Here is a 25,015-nt window from a genome sequence, read left to right as displayed (position 1 = left end):
GACACTGGTCAGTGTACAGATAACCCCCTGAGTGAGAGGGACTGAGAGACACCAGTCAGTGTATAGATATTCCCCTGAGAGAGAGAGACTGAGAGACACCGGTCAGTATACAGATATCCCCCTGAGAGGGACTGAGAGACACTGGTCATGGCATCGACATCCCCCTGAGAGGGACTGAGAGACACTGGTCAATCCCTTCCCCCACTGAAGGGTCTGACGTAAGGGGTGTGGGGGATCTGGGAGGGAGGAAGATTCCAACCGGAGTGAGGGGATCTCAGGAGCACCCCTGAAGGACAGAGTTGGTGAGGTCAGGGGCTGGGCTGGCCCTCCCCCAGCTGCTCTGTTACAATGTTTTGTCCTTCACACCAGGGGTTGTGCCTTTCTGCCTGTGGTCACACCTCCTCTCAGCCCAGCATCCTGTTCCACACTGCGCCTCTACACTCCAACCGTTAGACTGGACTGCTCACTATCAGAGGCTCAGGGAGGGGAGAAAACATCTCTACCTCAGTTCCCCGTCCACCCATCCTCAAGAGAGATGGACACTGGGCAGCTGCTGACACTCTGGCTGACTCTCTCCGTCTCTGTCCGTGAGTTTTATTTACAACACCTTTGTTTTTCGCTTCCCTCTCTCCGGGTCTCCATCACGTCCACACATGGGACCGTTCTGTACGCGGTGCTCCCAGGTCCGGGACAGCACTGGGCTGACTGGTAATTGGAAGCTGTGAGATTGGGGGACTGGGAGCACCCGACTCCAGTTGGTGTGGTGGAGACGGGGGAGCAGAGAGGAAGTGGCGAGTCGTCTCTGTTTCTCCACTGACCCTGCTGGTGAGAGAGGAGGGGAAGGGTTTTACTCTTGGACGGTCCAAGAACATGTTGCTCACGTAACAAGGTTGGTGTCTGCGAGCAGGGAGACAGTTGTGGGAGGCAGGAGAGGCTGGAAGGTAACTGGGGTGGGGCTGTCACTTCAAAATGATGAGAGGGCTGTGCTTTTCACAAGTAATCTCTTTCCCCACCCCACCAGCTGGGCAGGGTGAGCTGGAACTGCCCCCGGGTGAAGAGAAGTTTGTTCAACGTGGGACATTGGTGAGGCTGAGGCAGCTTTCGGCTGAGCTGGTTGAAGATGCCTCCCCCAGTCGAAGAGCCACCTGACGGACTGTGTTTCAGCAGAGTCTGAAGGCAGTGTTGTCTTTCTTGGCTCCCTCTCCCTTTCACACCCAAGGGCTCTCCCCTTTCCCAGATTATTTTCCTTAATTTGGAAAGCTGTCGGTCCGTGTGGATGTGGCTCTGGGCCCCACGGGCACCCCACCTTACACCCCTGCGGCCCCCTCACCATTCCAACTATACCTGATGGGGTGGTTCGAGCTGCATTCACGTCAACATGACCACCGAGGCCTGTCTGAAGGCAACGGCCAAGGCACCAAGGAAGACAAGACACCTCCATGCCCATTGCCCAGACACCCATGATCGGTTACAGAACCACTTTGAATCAGTGAGCTGGACCATATTCAGATCTGAATGAATATGCCATGGCCATCAACGACTTTATCGAGACCTGCGTGGATGAGTGTGTGCCTTCGAGAACAGACCGAGTTTTCCCAAACCAGAAGCCCTGGATGAACCTGGAGGTTTGCAGTCTGCTGAGGGCTCGATCTGTGATGTTCAAGACCGGCGATCCAGAATCCTGCAAGAATTCCAGATACGACCTATGGCAGGTCATCATGAGAGCAAAAAGGCAATTCCGAGTGAATTTAGAGACACAGTCGGATGCGTGACAGCTGTGGCAGGGTTTGCATGCCGTTACCTCCTATAAGGCAAAACCTAACAGCATAAATGGCAGTGATGCTTCACTCTCCGACGAGCTCAATGCCTTTTATGCACACTTTGAAAGGGAGAATAACACTACACCTCTGTGAATCCCCACAGGATCCGGAGACCCGGTGATCTCTGTCTCGGAGGACGATGTCAGAACATCCTTCGAGAGGATGAACCCTTGCAAGATGTCAGGCCGTGACGGTGCACTTGGCAGGGTACTGAAAACCTGTGCTGACCAACTGGCTGCAGTGTTCAAGGACGTCTTCAACCTCTCACTGCTGTGGTCTGAGGTTCCCACCTGCTTCAAAAGGGCATGAATCATACTGGTGCCCAAGAAGAGCAGGGTGAGTTATCTCCATGACTATCGCCAAGTAGCACTCACATCTGCCGTAATGAAATACTTCCAGAGGTTGGTCATGGCTAGAATTAACCCCTGCCTGAGCAAGGACCTGGACCCGCTGCAATTTCCCAACCGCTGCAACAGGTCTACTGCGACGCAATCTCTCTGGCTCTCCACTCGGCTTTGGAGAACCGAGACAACAAAACATACGTCAGGCTGCTGTTTATTGATTACAGCTCAGTGTTCAACACCATCACCCCCCTCAGTACTAATCACCAAGCTTCAGAACTTGGACCTCTGTACCTCCATCTACAACTGGATCCTCGACTTCCTTATCGGGAGACCACAGTCAGTGCAGGTCAAATGTAACACCTCCTCCTCACCGATAATCAACACAGGTGCACCTCAAGGATTCGTGCTTAGCCCACTGCTCTACTCTCTCTACACCCAGAAATGTGTGGCTCAGCACAGCTCAAACACCATCTATAAATTTGCCGATGACACAACTGCTGTTGGCGGAGGAGGTGTACAGGAGTGAGATAAGATCGGCTGGTTGAGTGGTGTTGCAACAACAACCTCACACTCAGTGTCAGCAAGACCAAAGAACTGATTGTGGACTTCAGGAAGGGGAGGTCGGGAGAACACACACCGGTCCTCATTGAGGGGTCAGCGGTGGAAAGGGTGAACAGCTTCAGCCTCCTGGGCATCAACATCTCGGAGGATCTATCCTGGGCCCAACACATTGATGCAATCACGAAGAAGACACACCAGTGGCTCCACTTTGTTAGGAGTTTGAGGAGATTTGGTACGTCACCAAATTTCTATAGATGTACGGTGGAGAGCATTCTGACTGGTTGCATCACAGCCTGGTATGGAGGCTCCAGCTACACAGGATCACAAGGGGCTGCAGAAGGTTGTAGACTCCGCCAACTCCATCAGGGGCACAACCCTCCTCACCATCAAGGACTCAAGAAAGCAGCATCCATCACTAAGGACCCTCACCATCCTTCTCTCTACTGCTATCAGGGAGGAGGTACAGGAGCCTGAAGACCCACACTCAATGATTCGGAAACAGCTTCTTCCCCTCCACCATCAAATTACTGTACGATCCATGAACCCATGAACACTACCTTGTTATTACTTTCTCTTGCACTATATTTTTATTTTTGTAATTTATAGTTATTTTATGTCACTGCGCTGTACTGCTGCTGCAAAGCAACACATTTCACATCATCTAAGTCAGTGATAGTAAACCTGATTCTGCTTCTGCTTCCCTGGAGAAGACCAGGAGTTGCCACCAGGTCCGGCTGGTCACTGGCCGCTGCCTTGTTGGCCCCAACTTTCCAGACGGAGATTGTGGTGGTTCAGGGACGTGTTCCAGTCCACTTGCTTCACCTCGCCGTGCAGCTGGACAGCGTGCCGTTGCACTTTGTGAAGGTGTACGCCCCCAGGCCCAGCGTGATGCAAGCTCGCTTGTTTCGAGACGTGTCGAATCTCTTGAGCTCCATTGATAACTGGGAGTGCGTCATTCTCTGAGGGCAATTTCAACTGTACCCTCGAGTTGAGGGAGCTGGTCGGCTCTTTCGACTTGGTGAACATCTGGTGAAATCTCCATCCTGCCTCCAGCGCCTGCACCTGGGGGTGTGGAGGAGTGGAGGCTCTCAGATCGACTGTCTGTACGTTTCACAGGTGTGGAGGAAGAGAAGGCGCCTCCAGGCCTGTCCGCAGAACTGGAGGAGGAGGAGGATCTCGGATCGACCATCTGTATATTTAACAGGTGAATGTCTCCTGTGTCTCGGTGGCCTCCATGCGGCCGCTGCTGTGCTCGGACCACCATCTGGTGTGGGTGGAACTCAGTCCGCTGCCTGTGCGGGTGGGGTCCTCATACTGGCATCAACAACCGGCTGCTGTAGGACGGCCGATTCTGGGATTCGCTCTGTCAGTTCTGGGAGACCTGGAAAGGGAAACAGGGAAGCTTCCCCTCCTTATGGTTCTGGTGGGACGTGGGCAAGGCTCATGCCCGTCTCTTCTGTCAGGAGGACGTGTGAGTATTGACCAAGGAGCGGGCGCCCACGATCGAGCGGCTTGAGAAGGAGCTGCTGAGGGACCGCTGCAGCTCGAGAGGTCCCGAGGCGCGTACATGTGGTTGTGGGTCCAGGGCACTGATGGCCTGGACACTCCGCTGCCTTTGGCAGAGCTGACTGGTGCCCCCCACCACCCCGGCTGTCCCAGGGGGCTGGTCTGTCAGTCGCCTTTGTCTCCCTCTCCCCACTTCCCCAGAACATCTGCCCAATCTCCGACCCCTCTGTAGTGGGAGAGGTTTCTCACTGTGCACCCTGTCAGTGTCCCTCCCCACAATAATTCTGTACACCTCGATCAGGTCCTCCCTTTGCTCCAGGGGAAACAGACCCAGCCTCTCCAGTCCCTCCTCATCACTGAAACCTCCTGTCCCAGACAACACCTCCACTGCACCCCCTCCAGTGCAATCACAGCCCTCCACAGAGACACAGGAGTCGGCAGAGGCTGGAATCTGGAGCAACAAACAATCTGACGCAGGAACTCAGCGGGTCGAGCAGCATCTGGGGAGAGAGGAATTGTCGACGTTTCAGCTTGAGACCCTGCATCAGGAGTGAGAGTGGAGAGGGGAGACGGCCAGTATACGGAGGAGAGGGGGAGGGGTGAGACAGGAATCCAGGGAGACTGGGGGCACGAGGATAAGATGATAAGATACAATAAGATAAGATATCTTTATTAGTCACACGTACATCAAAACACACAGTGAGATGCATCTTTTGTGTAGAGTGTTCTGGTGGCAGCCTGCAAGTGTCGCCACACTTCCAGCACCAACATAGCATGCCCACAACTTCCTAACCCGTACACCTTTGGAATGTGGGAAGAAACCAGAGCACCCGCAGGAAACCCATGCAGACACGGGGAGAACATACAAACCCCTTACAGACAGCGGACGGAATTGAACCCAGGTCACTGGTGCTGTAACAGCGTTATGCTAACCGCCACACTACTGTGCCTGCCCAGACTACTGTGCCTGCCCAGAGGAGGGGTGTAAGATGAGGGGCAGGTGGTGGCGGTTCGGGACAGACGAAGAGGGAGGGAAAATAATATTGGGAAGCAGATGGAGCGAGGTGGAGGCAGGGGAGGGTGAAGGTTGGAGATGGCTGCTGGAGGGAGCTGAGCAGGAACACAAAGGGCCACCAGTGCTGGACACTGGTAAGCAGAGGAGGTGAGAATGGGAACCATTAGGGGAGAGGCGCATGGCAGGTGGGACCAGAACCAGATAGGGGAGGGGGAGGGGAACCTGTGGGTGGAGTGGGTGGGTGGAACAAGGAGGGGGAGAAGGGTTCAAAGATGGGTGATGGGGAGCTGGGAAAGGGGACAGAAATGGGACGACAAGGAGGATTGGGGAGGGGGATGTGGTGAAGGGGGAAATTGGGCACACGCCATTGGGCGTTTGACTACCCAGGATGAATGTGAGGTGCTGTTCCTCCAGTTTGTGTTGGGCCTCACCCTGGCAGTAGGGAAGGCCAAGGATGGACACGTTGCTGTGGGAATGGGAAGGAGAATTGAAACGGTCTGCAAACTGGGAGCTCGGGATGGCCACTGCAGACTGAACGTCGGTGGTCTGTGAAACGGTCGTCCAGTCTGTGCTTGGTTTTGCCGACGTCGAAGAGGCCACATCAGGAGCACCGAATGCAGGAGATGAGGGTGGAGGTTGAATCTTTGCCACACCTGGAAGGACCGTTTAGGTCACTGAATGGTGGTGAGGGACGAGGTGTGAGGACAAGTGTTGCACCTCCTGAGACTGCAGGGGAACGTGCCAGGGGTCAGGGAGGGGTGGGTGGGGAGGGATGAGTGGACCAGGGAGTCAAGGAGGGAGTGGTCCCCATGGAAGGTGGCAAGGGGGAGGGAGGAGAAGATGGTGGTGGGATCTTCTTGTAGTTGGTGGAAATGACAAAGGATGCTGTGTTGGATCCGGAGGCTCATAGGGTGACAGGTGAGGACCTGGGGATCTTTGTTCTGTCTGGGGGGCAGGCGGGGTGAGAGCCGAAGTACAAGAAACAGAGAAGATGAGACCACGGGCTCCACCAACCACAGCAGAAGGGAAGCCGTGCTTCCTGAAAACGGAGGACATTTCAGATATTGTGGGATGAAAACCCTCACAGGAGACAGGGTGAGAGGAGGCGGGGGGAGAAAGTGGGTGCTGGGGAGCCGGAGGAGGGTATTGGAAAGAGGACAAAAATAGGAGGACTGCAGGAGGATCGGGAGGAGAGAGGGGGCAGGAACACGGGGTTACATGAAGCTGGAAAATTTTTCCGTCCTTCCAATCATTTTCAAATTTCAGACTTGACCGACAGTCTCTGGTCCGGTTTGTGTTGTGACACTGTTGGTGTTTACACTGTCTGTGGTTCGGTCTGTGTTATACAAATTAGAACATTAGAGCACAGTACAGGCCCTTCGGCCCACGATATTGTACCGACATCTTATCCCTCTCTAACATCTATCTAACCCTTCCCTCCCATACAGCCATCCATTTCCTATCATTCATGTGCCTACCTAAGAGTGTCTCAAATGTCCCTAATGTATCTGCCCCCTCAACCTCAGTTGGCAGAGCGTTCCACGCACCCACCACTCTCTGTGTAAAAAACTTACCTCTGACATCCCCCTTATACCTTCCTCCAATCACCTTAAAATTATGCCCTCTCGAGTTAGCTATTGTTGTCCAGGGAAAAAGTCTCTGACTGTCCACTCAATCTATGCCTCTTATCATCTTGTACACCTCTATCAAGTCACCTCTCATCCTCCTTCTCTCCAAAGAGAAAAGCCTTAGCTCACTCAACCTATTCTCATGAGACATGTTCTCCAATCCAGGCAGCATCCTGGTAAATCTCCTCTGCACCCTCTCTAAAGCTTCCACATCCTTCCTATAATGAGGCGACCAGAACTGAACACAATACTCCAAGTGTGGTCTAACCAGAGTTTTATAGAGCTGCAACATTACCTCTCAGCTCTTGAATTCAATACCCTGACTAATGAAGGCCAACACACCATACACCTTCTTAACAACCCTATCAACCTGCGTGGCAACCTTGAGGGATCTATGGACGTGGACCCCAAGATCCCTCTGTTCCTCCACACTGCTGAGAGTCCTGCCATTAACCTTTTATTCTGCCTTCAAATTTGATCTTCCAAAGTGTATCACTTCACACTTTTCTGGGTTGTACTCCATCTGCCACTTCTCAGCACAGCTCTGCATCCTGTCAATGTCCTGTTGTAACGTACAGCAACCTTTTACACTATCCACAACACCACCAACCTTTGTATCATCAGCAAACTTACTAACCCACCCTTCCACATCCTCATCCAAGTCATTTATAAAAATCACAAAGAGCAGGGGTCCCAGAACAGATCCTTGCGGAACCGCTGGTCACCGACCTCCAGGCAGAATACGCTCCATTTGCAACCATCCTCTGTCTTCTATGAGCGAGCCAATTCTGAATCCACACAGCCAAGTTTCCCTGGATCCAATGCCTCCTGACTTTCTGAATGAGCCTTCCATGAGGAACCTTATCAAATGCCTTACTAAAATCCATGTACACCACATCCACTGCTCTACCTTCATCAATGTGCTTTGTCACATCCTCAAAGAATTCAATCAGGCTCGTGAGGCATGACCTCCCCCTCACAAAGCCATGCTGACTGCCCCTAATCAGCCTATGCTTCTCCAAATGCAACACAAATTGTAGCACTGTCAGTGTGTACACCGTCTGTGGTCCGGTCTGTGTTGTGACACTGTCGGTGTGTACACCGTCTGTGGTCCGGGCTGTGTTGTGACACTGTTGGTGTTTACACTGTGTGTGGTCCGGGCTGTGTTGTGACACTGTCGATGTGTACACTGTGTGTGGTCCGGGCTGTGTTGTGACACTGTCAGTGTGTACACTGTCTGTGGTCCGGGCTGTGTTGTGACACTGTTGGTGTTTACACTGTGTGTGGTCTGGGCTGTGTTGTAACGCTGTCGGTGTGCACACTGTCTGTGGTCCGGGCTGTGTTGTGACACTGTCGGTGTTTACACTGTGTGTGGTCCGGGCTGTGTTGTGACACTGTCGGTGTTCACACTGAGTCTGATACCAGATCCTGGGTTCCCTGCCCTCTTGTGCCACCTCCCCTCAGTTCCACAGCCCTTCCACACCCTTCGTCATTTCTTGAGTACCCGGCCATCAATTTTTCAAGCTCAGTTTCCAGAATTAGCAGCAGGCTGGTTGTGTGGTTCACAGACTGACCTCCTTTCATTTTCCAGCAACCAGACTTCACCGAGCTTCTCTTGTTCTGTGTCTAACCCATTTCCACTTTAAGTGAGATTTACACTGTGATGACAGCATCCCATGACTACATTACTTCAATATTCAGCGATTCACACACTTTACAATCAATGACCTCAAATTACAACAATCAAGCCCCTGCGCCACCTACTGGTCCCGGAAGAGCTCCATCGTACCCGTGGATACCACGTGCTCCCTATCCAGGGACATAACCATAGAGGTGGGGCAGGCAGTTGGCTTGGGCAGAGCCCTTCACTGCCTGTCACCTGGACCCATGAACGGCCACCGGGTGAATGACCACCAGGTCCAAGAGCAAACAAACCAGGACCCGTGCCCTGGGAGCGTGTGATGGGACAGTGCAGAGGGAGCTTCACTCTGTGTCTGACCCATGCCCTGGGCGTGTGTGATGGGACAGTGTAGAGGGAGCTTCACTCTGTGTCTCCTCTCTGCAGTCTCTCTCCTGGAAATGTGGGATCCAGAAATGCCCCAGTCAGAAAATAACAAAGACTCCGGAGAGAGAGAAGTGAAACACAAAGACTTGCTTTTAACAAAACTCATGGACTGAGGTGGAGAGAGTCAGCCAGGGACAGATCAGCCGTCGCCCAGTGTTCATCTTTCTCAGGGAACGGTAGATGGGTGGTCGACGGCAGGAGGCTTCTTCTCCCAGTGGGTCCATGTTGGTGAGCAGTCCGCTCATGTGACATGAATGTGGAGGCACGGGGTGAGACAGAGAGGCAGGCTGGAGAGGGGGGCGATCACAAACAGAGAGCCACAACGCCTGATATCAAGAGCAAACTCTCTGATGAGAGTGTTTCTGTGAAAGGAACTCCTGGCCCTTACCCACCCCCCCCCAAATGAGACTCCACAGCCTCTGGGGGAGAGAATTGCACAGACTCCCCCCTCTGGGTGAAGAAAGGTCTCCCCATCTCTGTCCTGAACGGTCGACTCCTCATTCTGTGACCCCTGGTTCGAGACCCTCCCCCCCCCCCCCGCCGGCCGGGGGAAACACCCTCCCCACACCCACCCTGTCAAGCCCTGGAAGGAGTTTGGACGTCTCAGTGAGATCACCTCTCGTTCTTCTAAACTCCAGAGAGAATGGTCCCAATCTGCTTCATCTCTCCTCAAACGTCACCAGAAGAGAGTCAGTGAGCACTGCTGCACTGCTGTTTATGGGATCTTGCTGTTCTACTTGCCTGCCATTTTCATTGGTCGTTAAATGATCTGTGACCACTTGATGCTGGGGGTGTAATCAGATCCCCATTTGGACCATGGATACCTAGTCCGGAGTTCTCAGTGTCATCAGGGGCCACAGAAACAAGGAGCCGAGAGGATTGGTACTCACAGTACACAGGGCACCAGCGACACACCTGGGGGACAGGGCACCCCGTGACTGGGTGTGTGGGGGGCAGCGTACCCCAGTGACTGGGTGTGTGGGGGGCAATGTACCCCAGTGACTGGGTGTGTGGGGGACAGTGTACCCCAGTGATTGGGTGTGTGGGGGACAGTGTACCCCAGTGACTGGGTGTGTGGGGGACAGTGTACCTCAGTGACTGGGTGTGTGAGGGACAATGTACCCCTGTGACTGAGTGTGTGGGAACAGGGTACCCCAGTGACTGAGTGTGTGGGCGACAGTGTACCCCAATGACTGAGTGAGTGGAGCACAGTGTACCCCAGTGACCGGGTGTGTGGGCGGCAAGTGTACTGCAGTGACTGGGTGTGTGGGAGACAGTGTACCCCAGTGATTGGGTGTGTGGGGACAGTATATCTCAGTGACTGAGTGAGTGGAGCACAGTGTACCCCAATGACTGGGTGTGTGGGGGACAGTGTACCCCAGTGACTAGGTGTGTGGGGGACAGTGTACCCCAGTGACTGGGTGTGTGGGGGACAGTGTACCTCAGTGATTGGGTGTGTGGGGACAGTGTACCCCAGTGACTGAGTGAGTGGAGCACAGTGTACCCCAGTGACTGGGTGTGTGGGGACAGTGTACCCCAGTGACTGCAGTTCAGGGATCAGTTCCCCGAGATTGGAGGGTGAGAAATATAAACTGCACTATTTATAACAGGAGAGGAAACAGAAACCACAGGGTGGTTCGCCTGACATCAGTTCTGGGGAAACTGCTGGAGGCAATGTGATAATAAAACCCTTGGAAACTATCAAGGGGTTTCGACAAAATCAGCACGTTCTTCGGGAAGGGAAATTGTGTTTGACAAACCTATCAGAGATTTTTCGAGGATGTAACTTGCGGAATGGATAAGGGAGAATCAGTGGATGGGATGTATTGGGGTTTGCGCAAAGCCTTTGATTGAAGCCCCACATTAAAGTTTAATGTGAAAAATTAAAGCGCAACGGAATGGAAGGAATTTCTGGCATGGATTTCGAATTGGATGACAGATCGGAATAAATGGGTCTTTGTCTGGGTGTCAGATGGCGCTGAGATCAGGGTTTGGGCCCCACCACCAGTACACAACATTGAGGGGTACAGATCAGGTAGACAGTGGGAAATTTTTTCCCGAGGCAGACCCATTAGATTATCAACAGAAAATAAAATTAACAGAATCCAACTCCTGTCCTCACTGAATGTGTGTGTGAGATATAGAGAGAGAGAGAGAGAGAGAGAGAGAGAGAGAGCAAACATGGACGAAGACAGGACAGATAGATCAGCAGAGAGAGACGAAATATATTGAGCAACAGGAGACAATGTAAAGAAACCATACAAGAAGGTAAACTGCAGGGTCACAGGGAGAAAGCGTGTAAAGACATTGACAGAGAGGGAGTAGAGAAAGGACGGGGTTCAGAGAACTGAGGCAAAGAAAGAGTGTGCGCGCGTGATTCCTTCCACATTCCATTGTTGCGCTGGTCGGTTACTTGGTGACTGCACAAAAGGCCAAGGGGGACTTGGTGGAATGTGTGAGGGAATGAGGTACAGAGGGATTAATGCATCCTGTTTCAGGGTGTGGGGGTAGCAGATGGTTAGCGAGTGACCTCACTGTGGAGTGTTCAGGGTGGTGGAGGGGGTGAGTGTTCAGGGCAGTGGAGGGACCGAGTGTTCAGGGAGGTGGACGGGGAGCCGATTGACCAGCTGCTTTGTCCTGGACGGTGTTGAACTTCTCGAGAGTTGCTGGAGCTGCAGCCACCCAGGCAGTGGAGAGTGTTCCATCACAGTCCTGGCTGGTGCCTTGGAGATGGGGGAGAGGCCTTGGGGTGTCAGGAGGTGAGTCTGACCTGCTGCTCTCACCACGGTGTTTATGTGTCCGGTCCAGTTGATTTTCTGGTCGATAGTGAGCCCAGGATGGTGATGGTGGGACGTGGGTGATGGGAAAGTGGACGCAGGACATTCAATGACCTTCTCTTGTTGGAGATGGTCAGTGCATGCTCGAAGTGTAGTGTGACTGTTGGTTGCCACTTCTCAGCCAGTGACTGAATGTTGTCTGGGTCTTGCTGCAGGCAGGCACGGGCTGCTTCACCTGCTGAGGTGTGAATGGAACTGAACATTGTGCCGCCAGCAATGAACATCCCCACTTCTGACCTTGGGATGGAAGGAAGGTCACTGATGAAGCAGCTGAAGGTGGTTGGGCCCAGGACACTGCCCTGAGGAACTCCTACCCTGCTATAAATTGGTAAATTGGTTTATTATTGTCACATGTACTGACGTACAGTGAAAACCTTTGTTTTGCATGCCATCCGTACAGATCATTTCATCACATCAGTGCATCGAGGTAGTACAAGGGAAAAGCAATACAGAATGCAGAATAAAGTGTTACAGTTACAGAGAAAGTGCAGTGCAGGCAGACAATAAGGTGCAAGGTCATAATGAGGTAGATTGTGAGGATGAGGGACTACAGAACCGTTCAATAGTAATGTAACAGCAGGATAGAAGCTGTCCTTAAGCCTGGTGGTACATGATTTCAAGCCTCTGTATCTTTTGCCTGGGGAGAAGGGAGAAGAGAGAATGTCTGGGGTGGGTGACTTTGATTATGTTGGCTGTTTACTGAGGCAGTGTAGACAGAGTCCGTGGAGCGGAGGCCAGTTTCCGTGATGTGCTGTGCTGTGTCCACAACTCTCTGCAGTTTCTTGCAGTCCTGGGCAGAGTTGTGATGCATCTGGATAGGACACTTTCTATGGTGAACCTATAAAAATTGGTGAGGGTCAACAGGGACACAGTGAATTTCTTTAACCCTCTGAGGGAGCAGAGGGACTGGTTCACTTTCCTGGTCGTTGGAGTGAACCTCACCAATAGCCTGTCCTGATTGGACCACGACAGGTTATTGGTGATGTTCACTCCTAGGACCATGAGTCTGTCAACCATTTCAATCTCATCACCACTGATGCAAACAGGAGGATGTACACCGCCCCCCTTCCTGAAGTCAATGACCAGCTCTCTAGATTTGCTAACATTGAGGAAAGGTTGTTGTCATGACACCATGTCACTAGGCTCTCTATCTCCCTCCTGTACTCTGATTCATCGTTATTTGAGATTTGGCCCACTACAGTGGTATCATCTGCAAACTTGCGGATGGAGGAATAGCAGAATCTGGCCACGCAGTTGTGAGTGTATGGGGAGTAGAGTAGGGGGCTGAGGACGCAGCCTTGTGGGGCACCAGTGTTGAGGATAATCATGGTGAAGATGTTGCTGCCTATCCTTACTGATTGCGGTCTGTTGGTCAGGAAGTCAAGGATCTAGTTGCAAAGGGAGGTGTCGAGTCCCAGGACTTGGGAATTTGCAGACGAGTTTGCTTGGAATTATAGTATTGAAAGTGGAGCGGTCGTCAATGAACAATAGTCTAATGGAGGTGTCTTTACTGTCTGATGCGCCAGAGCTGAGTGTAGGGCCAGGGAGGTGGCATCCAGCATGGACCTGCTTCGACGGCAGGCGAATTGCAGTGGGCCAAGGTTGTCTGAAACACTGGAGCTGATGCGTGCCATGACCAGCCTCTCGAAACACTTCATGATTGTGGATGTCAGAGCCACCGGGCTGTAGTCATTAAGGCACGTTACCTTGTTTTTCTTAGGTACCGGTAGGATAGCGGCCTTCTTAAAGCAGGTGGGAACCTCAGATTGAAGCAGGGAGATGTTAAATATGTCTGCAAATGCCCCCACCAGCTGACCTGCACAGGATCTAAGGACACGGCCAGAGACTCCTTTCATGCCAGATGCTTTCCCTGGATTCACTCTCCGGAAGACTGATCCGAGATCTGCAACGGCGACTGTGGGTACAGGTGCATTGGAGACTGTCAGGGTGGGTTGTGACATTCCATTCCCCTTCTGTTCAAAACGTGCATAGAATGTGTTTAGCTCATCGGGAAGGGATGTGCTTTTGTCAGCGATGCTGCCCGAATTCATTTTGTAGCCTGTTAAAGCATATAAGCCCTGCCACAACAGATGGCTGGTCTGGGACTGGAGTTTGGACTGGTTTTGTCTCCTGGCTTCCCTGATGGCTTTATCTCCATTTCTTGTACAGGTCAGGGTTACCTGATTTGAGTGCCACAGAGCTGGACTTAAGTGGGGAGTGGATCTTCCGGTTCATCCGTGGTTTCCGGTTTGGGAACACCCGGATTGACCCCTGGTGCACAGTCCTCCACACACTTGCTGATAAAGTCTGTGATGGTGGTGGCATACTCATCTATGTTGGCTACTGAGTCTTTGAACATGGAGCAGTCCACTGACTCGAAGGAGTTGCATAGAAGCTCATCTATTTCCTCAGACCAGCACTGCACGACTCCTTGTACCAGATCCTCCTATTTTAGCTTCTGGAGCACAGACACAGGCCCTTCAGCCCACCAGGTTCATGCTGACCATCAAGTCCCCATCCACACTGATCCCATTTCCCAGCACTTGGTCTCTGGCCTCTGTGTCTTGGTAATTTAAATGCTGGTATGGATACTTCAATGTTGTTGGAAAATCGACATATACCACCCACACAGACAGTGGGTTTCAGATCCCAAACACCCTTTGGGATTCCTCCTCAGATCTCCTCTAAATCTCCTACCCTTACCTTAAACCAAGCCGTCTAGTTCTGGATACCTCTGCTCTGGGTAAATATCCCATCTCTACCCCTCAATGTTGTGTACTGGTGGTGGAGCCCAAACACTGATCCCTGCACAGTCTGACACCCAGACAAAGACCCATTCATTCCCATTCTCTGTTTTTCACCTGTCAACCAGTTTTCAATCCATGCCAGAAATTCCTTCCATCCCATTGTGCTTTAATTTTTCACATTAAACTTTTATGTGGGACTTCATCAAAGGCTTTCTGTAAACGTCAATACATCCCATCCACTGGTTCTCCCTTATCTATTCCACAAGTTACATCCTCGAAAAATCTCTGATAGGTTTGTCAAACACAATTTCCCTTCCAGAAGAACGTGCTGATTTTGTCTAATCCAGCTGATAGTTTTCAAGGGTTTTATTATCACATGTTCAGTAACAGCCTCCAGCAATTTCCCCACCACTGATGTTAGGTGAACCACCCTGCTGTTCCTTGCTTTCTCCCTCCCTCCTGTTATAAATAGTGGGGTTATATTTCCCACTCTCCAATCCCCGGGAACTGTTCCATGACCTGCAGGATTCTGGAAGACGATAACCGATGCACCCACAGTTTCCAGCGCTCCCTCTTCAGTGCTCAGATCATCAGGCCCTGGGGATTTATTACCTTTCCCTCCCATTCCTTTCTCCAGCACTTTTTTAACCACTGAACTATAATTCCTCTTTACCTTTGCACGTTTCTCTGGTATTTCTGGAAGTGAATTATACCCTCTGCGTATGACCAAAGTATTGGTTTACTTGCTCTGCAGACTTTTGCACCCCATTCACACTTCTCTGTAATTGTTCAGCAGAAGTGTTCTGAGCCTCTCCCACCTCAGAGAGAGAGAGAGAGAGAGAGAGAGAGAGAGAGGGGGGGGGGGGGGGGGAGGAGAGAGGGAGAGGGAGAGAGAGAACAAACATGGACGAAGACAGGACAGATGGATCAGCAGAGAGAGATGAAATATTTTGAGAGACCAGGAGACAACATGAATAAAGCCAAGAGAGAAGGGGAACAGCAGGGGCACAGGGAGAAAGAGTTTGGACGCTGACAGATGGACAGACTGGTCGAGATTGGACAGCGCTCAAGGAACTGAGAAGAACAGAGAACATCCAACAGTGCAGCACAAGAACAGGCCCTTCGGCCCACAGCGTCTGTGCTGACCATGATGCCTGCACATGGTCCCTGTCCCTCCATTCCCTACATGATAACCCGTCTAAGTGCCTCTTCGCCGTTGCTATTGTATCTGCTTCCACCACTTCACCTGGCCCCATGGTCCAGGCACCCACCACTCTCTGTGTAAAAAAAACCATGCCTCGTAAATCTCCTTTAAACTTTCCCCTACTCAACTTAAAGCAATGCCCTCTAGTTCTTGATATTTCTCCCTGGGAAAAAAAAAGACTAACGACCCTGTCTCTGTCTCTGATTGTTTTATAAATCTCTATCAGGTCACCCCTCAGCCTCCGACACTCCAGAGGAAAAGTCCATGTTTGTCCAGCCTCCCCTGAAAGCTAATACTCTGTAATCTAGACAAGTTCTTGGTGAATTTGTGCACCCTCTCCAACACCTCCACGCCCTTCCTGTAATGCAGCACCAGAACCACACGCAGTGCTCCAAATGTGGCCTGAACAACGTTATACAGCTGCAACATGACTTCTCGACTTTCATACTCAGCAACCCGACCAGTGAAAGCAAACATGCTAAATGCCTTCTTTACCGCCCCATCCACTGGTGTTCCCACTTTCAGGGAGCTGTGGACTTGCACCACGAGATCCCTCTGTACGTCAATGCTCCTCGGGGTGCTGCCATTTACTGGGTACTTTCCCCTTACATTTGACCTCCCAAAGCGCAACACCTGACACTTGTCCGGGTTAAACTCCATCTGCCATTTCTCTGCCCACATTTCCAACTGGCCTGTATCCTGCTGTATCCTTTGACACCGTTCGTCACCATCCACAGCTCCACCAAGATTTATGTTGTCTCTAAAACTATTAATCAGCCACCTACATCTTTGTCCAAATCGTTTATATACACCACAAACAACGGAGGTCCCGGCACTTATCCCTGTGGCACACCACTGCTCACAGACCTCCGGTCAGAATAACTCTCCTCCACTGCTCTCCTCTGTCTTATGTCACCAAGCCAAGTTTGAAAGTGTGTGTGGGAGAGAGAGGGAGAGAGAAAGGGATCGGTACATTCTGCTTCAGGGTGTGAGCTAGCAGATGGTCAGCAAATGACCACGATGGGCTGAAAGGCCTTTGCACACTGAGTACTGTGACATGGCTGACACACATCTCACTGCTCTAGAACCAGAGTCCATCATTAAAATCTGACTCTTAGCAGTGTGGAGAAACAGAGGGATCTTGGGGTCCACGTCCATAGATCCCTCAAGGTTGCTACGCAGGTTGATAGGGTTGTTAAGAAGGCGTATGAAGTGTTGGCCTTCATTAGTCGGGGTATTGAGTTCAAGAGCCGCGAGGTTTTGTTGCAGCTCTATAGAACTCTGGTTAGACCACACGGAGTATTGTGTTCAGATCTGGTCGTCTCGTTATAGAAAGGATGTGGTAGCTTTAGAGAGGGTGCAGAGGAGATTCACCAGGATGCTGCCTGGATTGGAGAGCATGTCTTATAAGGATAGGTTGAGTGAGCTCGGGCTTTTCTCTTTGGAGAGGAGGAGGATGAGATGTGACTTGATAGAGGTGTACAAGATGATAAGAGGCATAGATCGAGTGGACAGTCAGAGACTTTTTCCCAGAGCGACAATGGCTAACACGAGAGGACATAATTTTAAGGTGATTGGAGGAAGATATAAAGGGGATATTAGGGGTAAGTTTTTTACACAGAGAGTGGTGGGTGCGTGGAACACACTGCTTGCAGTGGTTGTGGGGGTAGATACATTAAGGATATTTAGGAGACTCTTAGACACATGAACGATGGAAAAATGGAGAGCTATGTGAGACGGAAGGGTTAGATAGATCTTAGAGCAGGATAAAATGTTGGCACAACATTGTGGGCCGAAGGGTCTGTACTGTGCTGTTGTGTTCTATGTTCTATGATCCATTTGTGACTTTGGCTCAGTTTTTCCTCTCTCGACTATTACAGCCTGATCGACTGATACCAGCAACACAGGACACAGACGAGGCAGGCTCATCCTCTGACTGCCCCACACACCCATCTGACCAGGTCTCACCCTGCCGCAGATGGAAGGATGGGACGGGGGAAGGAATGTTCCCCCTGTCTCATCCCTTCCACCCGCCACCTTTTCTGCAACTTAAGCTTGTCTTTTTAAATCTTCTTTCCCAGTGACAGAGTCACCGTCGTATGTTGCAGAAACAGGCCCTTCTACCCACCACGTACATGTTGATGTTCCACTTACTGATACGTCCCAGTTCCCAGCATTTTCTCCAATAGCTTCCACACTTTGGCGGTTCAAGTGCTTGTCCAGATGCTTCTCAAACATGGTGAGAGTCTTTGCCTTGGACAGTGTGTTCCAGGCCCCAACAACCCTCTGGGTGAAGAAGTTCTCTGCTCAGATCCCTTCTGACCCTCCTACCTCTCACCTTAAACCCAGGCTCTCTTGTTTTAGACACCCCCACCATGGGGAAACGATTCTTACTGTGTACCCTGTCGATCCCCTTTGTAATTTTATATACCCGCCTCAAAGCCTCCTCCTATCCAATGTCCCCTTATAACTGATTCGCTCCATTCCAGGCAACATCCCGGTGAATCTCCTCTGCACCCTCTCCAATGCAGTCACCTCCTTCCCGTGGTGTGGGGACCAGACCTGCACGCAGTGCTCCAGCTGTGACCAGACCAATGTTTTATGGAACTGTAACATGACATACCAGCTCTTACATTCCATGCGCCAGCTAATGAAGACAAGCTTCCACAAGGCGCCTTCACCATCTGACCTACCGACCTGCAAAGGCAAGTGCAGCTTAATCCTGACAAGTGCAAAGTGATGCACGTTGCCACATTCAGGAATCTCTGGACATGCAACCCAAGGTACTCAGAGTCATAGAGTTATACAGCACAAGAACAGGCCCTTCAGCCCAACGTCCATGCCGACCAAGATGTCTATCTGAGCTCGTTCCATTTGTCTGTGTTTGGCCCATACCCCGCTAAACCTCTTTGGTCCATGTTCCTGCCTGAATACTTTTCAAACACTGTGACTGTACCTGCCTCTGCAGCGTCCTCTGGCAGTTTGTTCCACATACCCACCACCATCTGTGTGAAAAAACTTCCCCCCAGATCCCTTTTAAATCCTTCCCTCTCACCTTAAATCTGAGCCCTCTAACGTTAGCCTTCCCTGCCCTGGATGGAATAGTCACCATCTATCTTATCTTTCTCCCAAATGATTTACGATACCTCGATAAAATCATACCCCCTTCTGCTCATCAACACTCCTTCGGTCTCTACTGTATCTGTCCTTCCCTTATGTGGCTCTCCTAAATGCATCACTTTGCACTTGTCAGGATTAAACTGCATCTGCCTTTGTTCTGCCCAACCGCACATCCGATCAGTATCACTCTGTAATCTAAGACAATCCTCCTCACTCAAGGGGGAAGGTAGGGAGGTGGGGGGGGGGGGGTGCGGGAATGAGGATGATGCGAGAAGCTGGGAGGTGATGGGTGGAGGAGGCAAAGGGCTGAAGAAGATGGAATATGACAGGAGAGGACAGTGGACCATGGAATAAAGGGAAGGAGGTGGGGAACCAGAGGGAGGAGGTGTGGGTGATGGACAGGTCGTGAGGGTGGGGGAGGGGAAAGAGAAGGGGTAAGGGGGGCCACGGGGATCAAGGAAAACAAAAGGGGAGGGGGGAGCAGAAGGGAGTGCTTACTGCAAGCTGGAGAATTCAGTGTTGATGCTGTCAGGTTGGTCTCTTGTCTGCTCGTCCCTCCCACGGATCACCTTCGGGGCACTTATCCCTGCAACCATGCTGAGCGTTACACCTACCCCAACACCTCCTCCCTCACCGCCATTCAGGGCCCTAAACAGTCCTTCCAGCTGAGGCAGCGCTTCACCTGCGAATCCATCAGTGTCATTTATTGCATCCGGTGCTCCCGGTGCAGCCTCCTCTACACCAGTGAGACCTGACTCGGATTGGGGGATCGCTTCGTCGAGCACCTTCGCTCTGTCCGCCAGAACAGCCAGGATCTCCAGGTAGCCAGCCATTTTAATTCTACTTCCCATTCCCACACTGACATGTCTGTCCATGGTCTTCTCTGCTTCCAGGTTGAGGCCAGATGTAGACTAGAGGAGCAACACCTCATATTCCGCCTTGGTCGTCTCCAACCTGATGGCTTCAACATCGATTTCTCTAACTTCTGGTCATCACGCCCCTCTCTCCCAACCAGAGCAGACGAGGGCGAGGAAGTGGACGGTGCGCGGGAGCAGCCCGTGCAGGGAACACCTCTGCGCAACAGGGAGGGCATTTCTGAGAGACGGCTCATGTTGTGTGTGAATGGTTCCTGAGGAGGGTTTTGGGGCCCAGGTCCAGCCGAGTGCGATCCCACGACTGAGCCTCCGTGAAGCATTGACTTGGCAAGTTCACATTTGCCATGTGTGTGTGCCCACCACCCCACCCCCCTGTCCTGACCGTGTTCCCCCCGTGGGCTCACTGTGCGATGTAGGAACTGTGGGCTGGCTCCCTCACAGGGCCGGGAGCCAGGCGATGGGCCGCATGGCCTCCTCCTCTGTCTGTGATTCTTCCTCATTGACTTCAGGAAGCGGGACGGAGCACACGAGGTGGAGGTGGTTGAGAGCTTCAAAGATGACGCCGGAGTGTGGCAACTGGTCGCAAGCTGCTCCCTGCAGATCTACTCATTACTTCTCCTGTAATCGTTCTACTCTTTTAAATTTAAATTCTATGTACCTGCAATGCACTCCCCTGTAGCCGTGAAACTTTACTCTGTGTTCTGTCACTGTTTTTACCCTGTACTACCTCAGTGCACTGTGTAATGAATTGATCTGTACGATTGGAATGCAAGACAAGTTTTTCACTGTACCTCAGTACAAGTGACAATAATAAACCAATACCAATACCAATATCACCAACAATTTGTCCTGGTCAAGCCTTGCGGACACTATGGCCAAGACAGCACTTCCTCAGGAGGTTAAGGAAATTTGACATGTCCCCGGTGACTCTCAATAACTATCACAGATACACCACAGGAAGCATCCTCTCCGGACGTATCACAGCTTGGGATGGCAACTGCACTGCCCAAGACCGCAAGAGATCACCAAGGGCTGTGAACGCAGCCCAGTCCATCACGCAAACCAGCCTTCGCTCCATTGACTCAGTCTACACTTCCCTCTGTCTTGGGAAAGCTGCCAAGGACCCCTCCCATCCTGGCCGTTCTCTCTTCTCCCCCTCCCATCGGGCAAAAGGTACAAAATCTTGAGAACACGCACCACCAGGCTCAAGGGCAACTTCTACCTGCTATTATAAGACTCAAGTGGACCTCTGAGACACTAAAAATGAACTCAGTCTCTCAGTTTCATCATGGCCCTTGCACCTCACTGTCTCCCTGCAGGGCACTTTCACTGTAACTGTAACACAATGTTCTGCATTCCGTGTCTTTCTTCCTTTTTACTACCTCAATGTACTTTTGTATGGAGTGGTCGGTCTGGATGGTCTGCAGACAAAAGCTTTTCACTGACTCAGAGTACATGTGACAATAATAAACCGATACCAATTACCAGTCACTGAGCTCACCTGCTGACTGCCTCCTCTTGTCTCCTCAGCTGGGACTGGGGCTCCCCCTTCCACTGTGTACGGAGCTGTAGGACACTCGGCCTCCTTGCCTCCTGGGATCCAACATGGACAGAATGTTACTACAGTTGAATGGAAACGAGTGTCATCTACACCCAAGCAGCAGCATCCTCATTGGGGAAAGTGAGATCCTTTGTTACTGAGGAGCGATGGATAATACTTCATCCCGGGAACCGAAGTCTGGAAATCCCTGATCAACAGAGATGGAACGCTGGTGATTTTGAGGTGACTGTTACAGCAGGTTCAAGGGCACAGACTCGGGTGAGAGTCTGACTGGAGGTGTCCGGTGAGTGAGACTGCCACGGGGTGGGTGGGGCCCGGGTTTCACCGGTTCCCAAAACACCCCTAATTTTTGGGTGAGGGCAGATCCTGTGCATTCCCCTGTTTACTGAACCCCGCTGACTGCCAGTGTCCAGAACTGGGGGTCACGGTCCCAGTGTAGTTGGCTGAGGCAGTGCCAGGTTGGGGAACACTCCCACTACATCCCCAGAGACTGGGCCAGGGGCTGTGAAGGATCAAAATGTCAATAGGGAACCTCGTGGCTCTGAGACCGGAGGAGCTGAGCACACGGGGAGGAGGGAATGAAAGGATGGGCTGATGAGGTGGGAGGGGCTGGTGTGGATGGGCTGAATGGTCTGCATCTGTGGGTCACAGTTAAATAGATCCCACTGTATCCGCAGGTCAAAGGCCTGGTCTGTCATGTTCAGTGATCCCAGTTGTTCCGACTGTTTCCCAGAGCACTGTTTGTTAATTCCCCAGACTGAGGTGTGAGCTCAGCAAGGTGTTTATTCCCCAAGTGCTGGGACCACTGCTGTTCGTGATCTGTAGAAACGATTGGGACAACGATGTCGGTGGGCTGATCAGTAAGTTTGCAGACAATGCAAAAATCGGTGGTGTTGTGGATTGTGAGGAGGGTGTCCAAAGATTCAGCAGGGTTTCAACAAGTTGGAAATGTGGGCAGAGAAATGGCAGATGGAGCTTAATCTGGACAAGTGTCAGGTGTTGTACTTTGGGAAGTCAAATGTAAGGGGAAAGAACCCAGTAAATGGCAGGACCCTGAGGAGCATTGACGTACAGGGGGATCTCAGAATGCAAGTCCACAGCTCCCTGGAAGTGGCAACACCAACAGATCGGGTGGCGGAGAAGTCATATGAAATACTTACCTTCATCAGTCAAGGTGCAGAGTATGAAAGTCCGGAAGTCATGTTGCAGTAACGTAAAGCTTTGGTTAGGCCACATTTGAAGTATTGTGTGTGCTTTTGGTGGTCACATTACAGGAAGGATGTGGAGTTGTTGGAGAGGACACAGAAGCAGTTTACCAAGATGTTGCCTGGACGGGAGAGTATCGGTGTAAGAAGAGCTTGGACAAACTTGGATTGTTTTCTCGGAAAAGTCAGAGGTTGAGGGGCAACAACAGAAGGACATAAATTTATGAGAGGCGCAGACAGGGTGGGTAGTCAGTGTCTTTCTCAGGGTGGAAATGTCGAACATTCAAAGGGCATGGGTTTAAGTTGAGAAGTGGAGAGTACAAAGGGCATGTGCGAGGCATGTTGCTTTCCACAGAGGGTGGTTGGCTCCTGGGACATGCTGCCAGGGGAAGTGATGGAAGCAGATACAATGGCAATGTTTAAAGAAACAAGCAGGGGACTTCGGGATATGGATGACATGAAGGCAGATGTGCAGTTTAAACCGGCATCATTGATGGCACAGGCATCGTGGGCCGAAGGGCCTGTTCTTCTGCTGTATGATGTAATGTTGATCAACATTGTTGATCAGTGAGTCCATCACTGCAGTAATGAAAGAGATGTCCCAGAAGGCTCCTCAGATGATGCCAAATGGGTTGACCGTGGGAACAAAAAGGAGGCGATTACTTTGCTGGGGGTATACTACAGGCCTCCTATTGGTCAGCATGTGATAGGGGATCAGCTGTATGGACAAATCAGAGAGCAGTAAGAGTACCTGGGTTACATCAGAGTGGGAATTCTACATCCCCGATATTAACTGGGACTATTTTAGTGTGAAAGGTTCGAGGTGTGGAATTTTTTAAGTGTATCCAGGAAAGCTTTTTGAGAAAGTGTGCAGATGGTCCTGCTGGAGAAGGGGCAGGTCTGGAACTAATCTACGGGAACGTAGCTGGGCAAGTGGTTGGAGTATCAGTGGGAGTTTTAGAAATAGTGACCATACACTCGGTAAGTTTCAAGGTGGTTTGGAAAGGGAGAAAGATGGTCCAGAAGTGAAGGATCAAGACTGTGGGAAGGCCGGCTTCAATGTCATTAGGCAGGAGCTGGCAAAGGTTGAAGTCATCTGTTGTCCATTGACTGCAGGTGGGTCTGCAGCCGACAACTGGGAAGCATTTAAATGTGAACTGCTAAGAGTTCCTGTGAGGGTGGAAGTAAATGACAGCAAGACCGGGGAACCCTGGATGTCAAGGGACGCCGGCTGTCCCTAATTAGACCATGTTTATAATTCCTATCCCGAAGAATCCTCTCCAATATCTTCCCTACCGCTGACGATGAGACTCATCAGTCTATAGTTTCCATAGTTATCCCTGTGTCCCATCTTGAACGACGGAACAACATCGGTTACTCGCCAGTCCTCTGGAACCTCGCCTGTGGCTAGAGGGGACATGAGAACTTGGTCAATATCCCAGCAATCTCATCTCTTGCCTCTCTCAGTAACCTCAGGTATGTCCCATCTAGCCCTGGGGACTTTTCCAAGAGACTCAACAGCGCCTCTTTCTTGAACATGCTGAAGCATATTATCATGCTTCTCACTTATCATGCCTTTCTCCTTGGTAAACACCAAAGCAAAATACTCATTTCCGACCTTGCCCACCTCCTCTGCCTCCAAGCACATGTTCCCTCCTTTACCCTTGAGTGGTCCTACCCGCTCCCTCATTATTCTCTTGCTCTTGATGTATGTGCAGAATGCTTTGGGATTTTCTTTAATCCTACTTGCGAAGGACTTTTTGTGACCCCTTCTGGCTCTCCCTATTCTCTTCTTGAGGTCTTTTCTAGCTTTGTTATAATCCTCAAGGGCTCTGTTTGATTTTAGCTTCTTAAACCTTACAATCGCTTCCTTTTCCTTCCTAAATTCACCACCTCTCTCGTAATCCAAGGTTCCCTGAACTTGCCATCCTTGTCCTTCCTTCTTACTGGAACATCCCTGTCCTGTACTCTGTGCAGTTGGTTTTTAAACACCCTCCACATGTCAGAGGTGGACTTGCCCAAAAACAGCCGTTCCCAATTAACCTTCCCTTGTTCCTGCTTGATGCTCTCATAATTTGCCCTGCTCCAATTTAATACTCTCCCGCAAGGTCCATACTTATCCTCATCTATCGCCATCTTAAAACTTATCGAGTTGTAATCGGTGTCCCCTCACTGTTCTCCCACTGGCCAGGATCGTTTCCCAACACCACGTTCATAATCCTATCCCGAAGAACCCTCTCCAATATCTTCTCTACCACTGACGTGAGACTATGACCCCTTCTCGAGTCGGCCCCTTCTCTAGTTGGACTATCTACAAACTGAATTATGTAGGGGTGCATTCTAGAAACCCTCTTGAATGCATCGAACAATTTCTGCCCCATTTGACCCCCTTGCACTAAGGAGTTCCCAGTCTACATTGGGGAAGTTGAAGTCCCCCATGACAACAAACCTGCTGTGTTTGCACCTTTCCCTAATTTGCCTGCATATCTGCTCCTCAATGTCCCAGTGGCTACTGGGGGGGTCTGTA

The 25,015-nt window shown here is 51.2% G+C and overlaps 1 protein-coding gene and 1 long non-coding RNA gene across 5 annotated transcripts in view; one reads left to right on the top strand and one right to left on the bottom strand.

Moving 5' to 3' along the window:
- The window catches only part of LOC127580904 (SLAM family member 5-like), a 665,368-nt gene that overhangs the window by 115,617 nt on the left and 524,736 nt on the right, over positions 1-25,015 (bottom strand). The gene's annotated exons all lie outside the window — the stretch shown is intronic.
- On the top strand, positions 11,417-13,712 carry LOC127580922 (uncharacterized). The gene is made up of 3 exons (XR_007957904.1): positions 11,417-11,698; positions 11,932-12,104; positions 13,497-13,712. It is a non-coding gene; the product is annotated as an uncharacterized LOC127580922 (long non-coding RNA).

The sequence above is a fragment of the Pristis pectinata genome, chromosome 20 (assembly GCF_009764475.1).
Source record: "Pristis pectinata isolate sPriPec2 chromosome 20, sPriPec2.1.pri, whole genome shotgun sequence".
In the NCBI taxonomy this organism is placed as follows: Eukaryota; Metazoa; Chordata; class Chondrichthyes; order Rhinopristiformes; family Pristidae; genus Pristis; species Pristis pectinata.
Note: the sequence above shows the minus strand (reverse complement) of the source record. Positions and strands in the feature narration are given on the sequence as shown.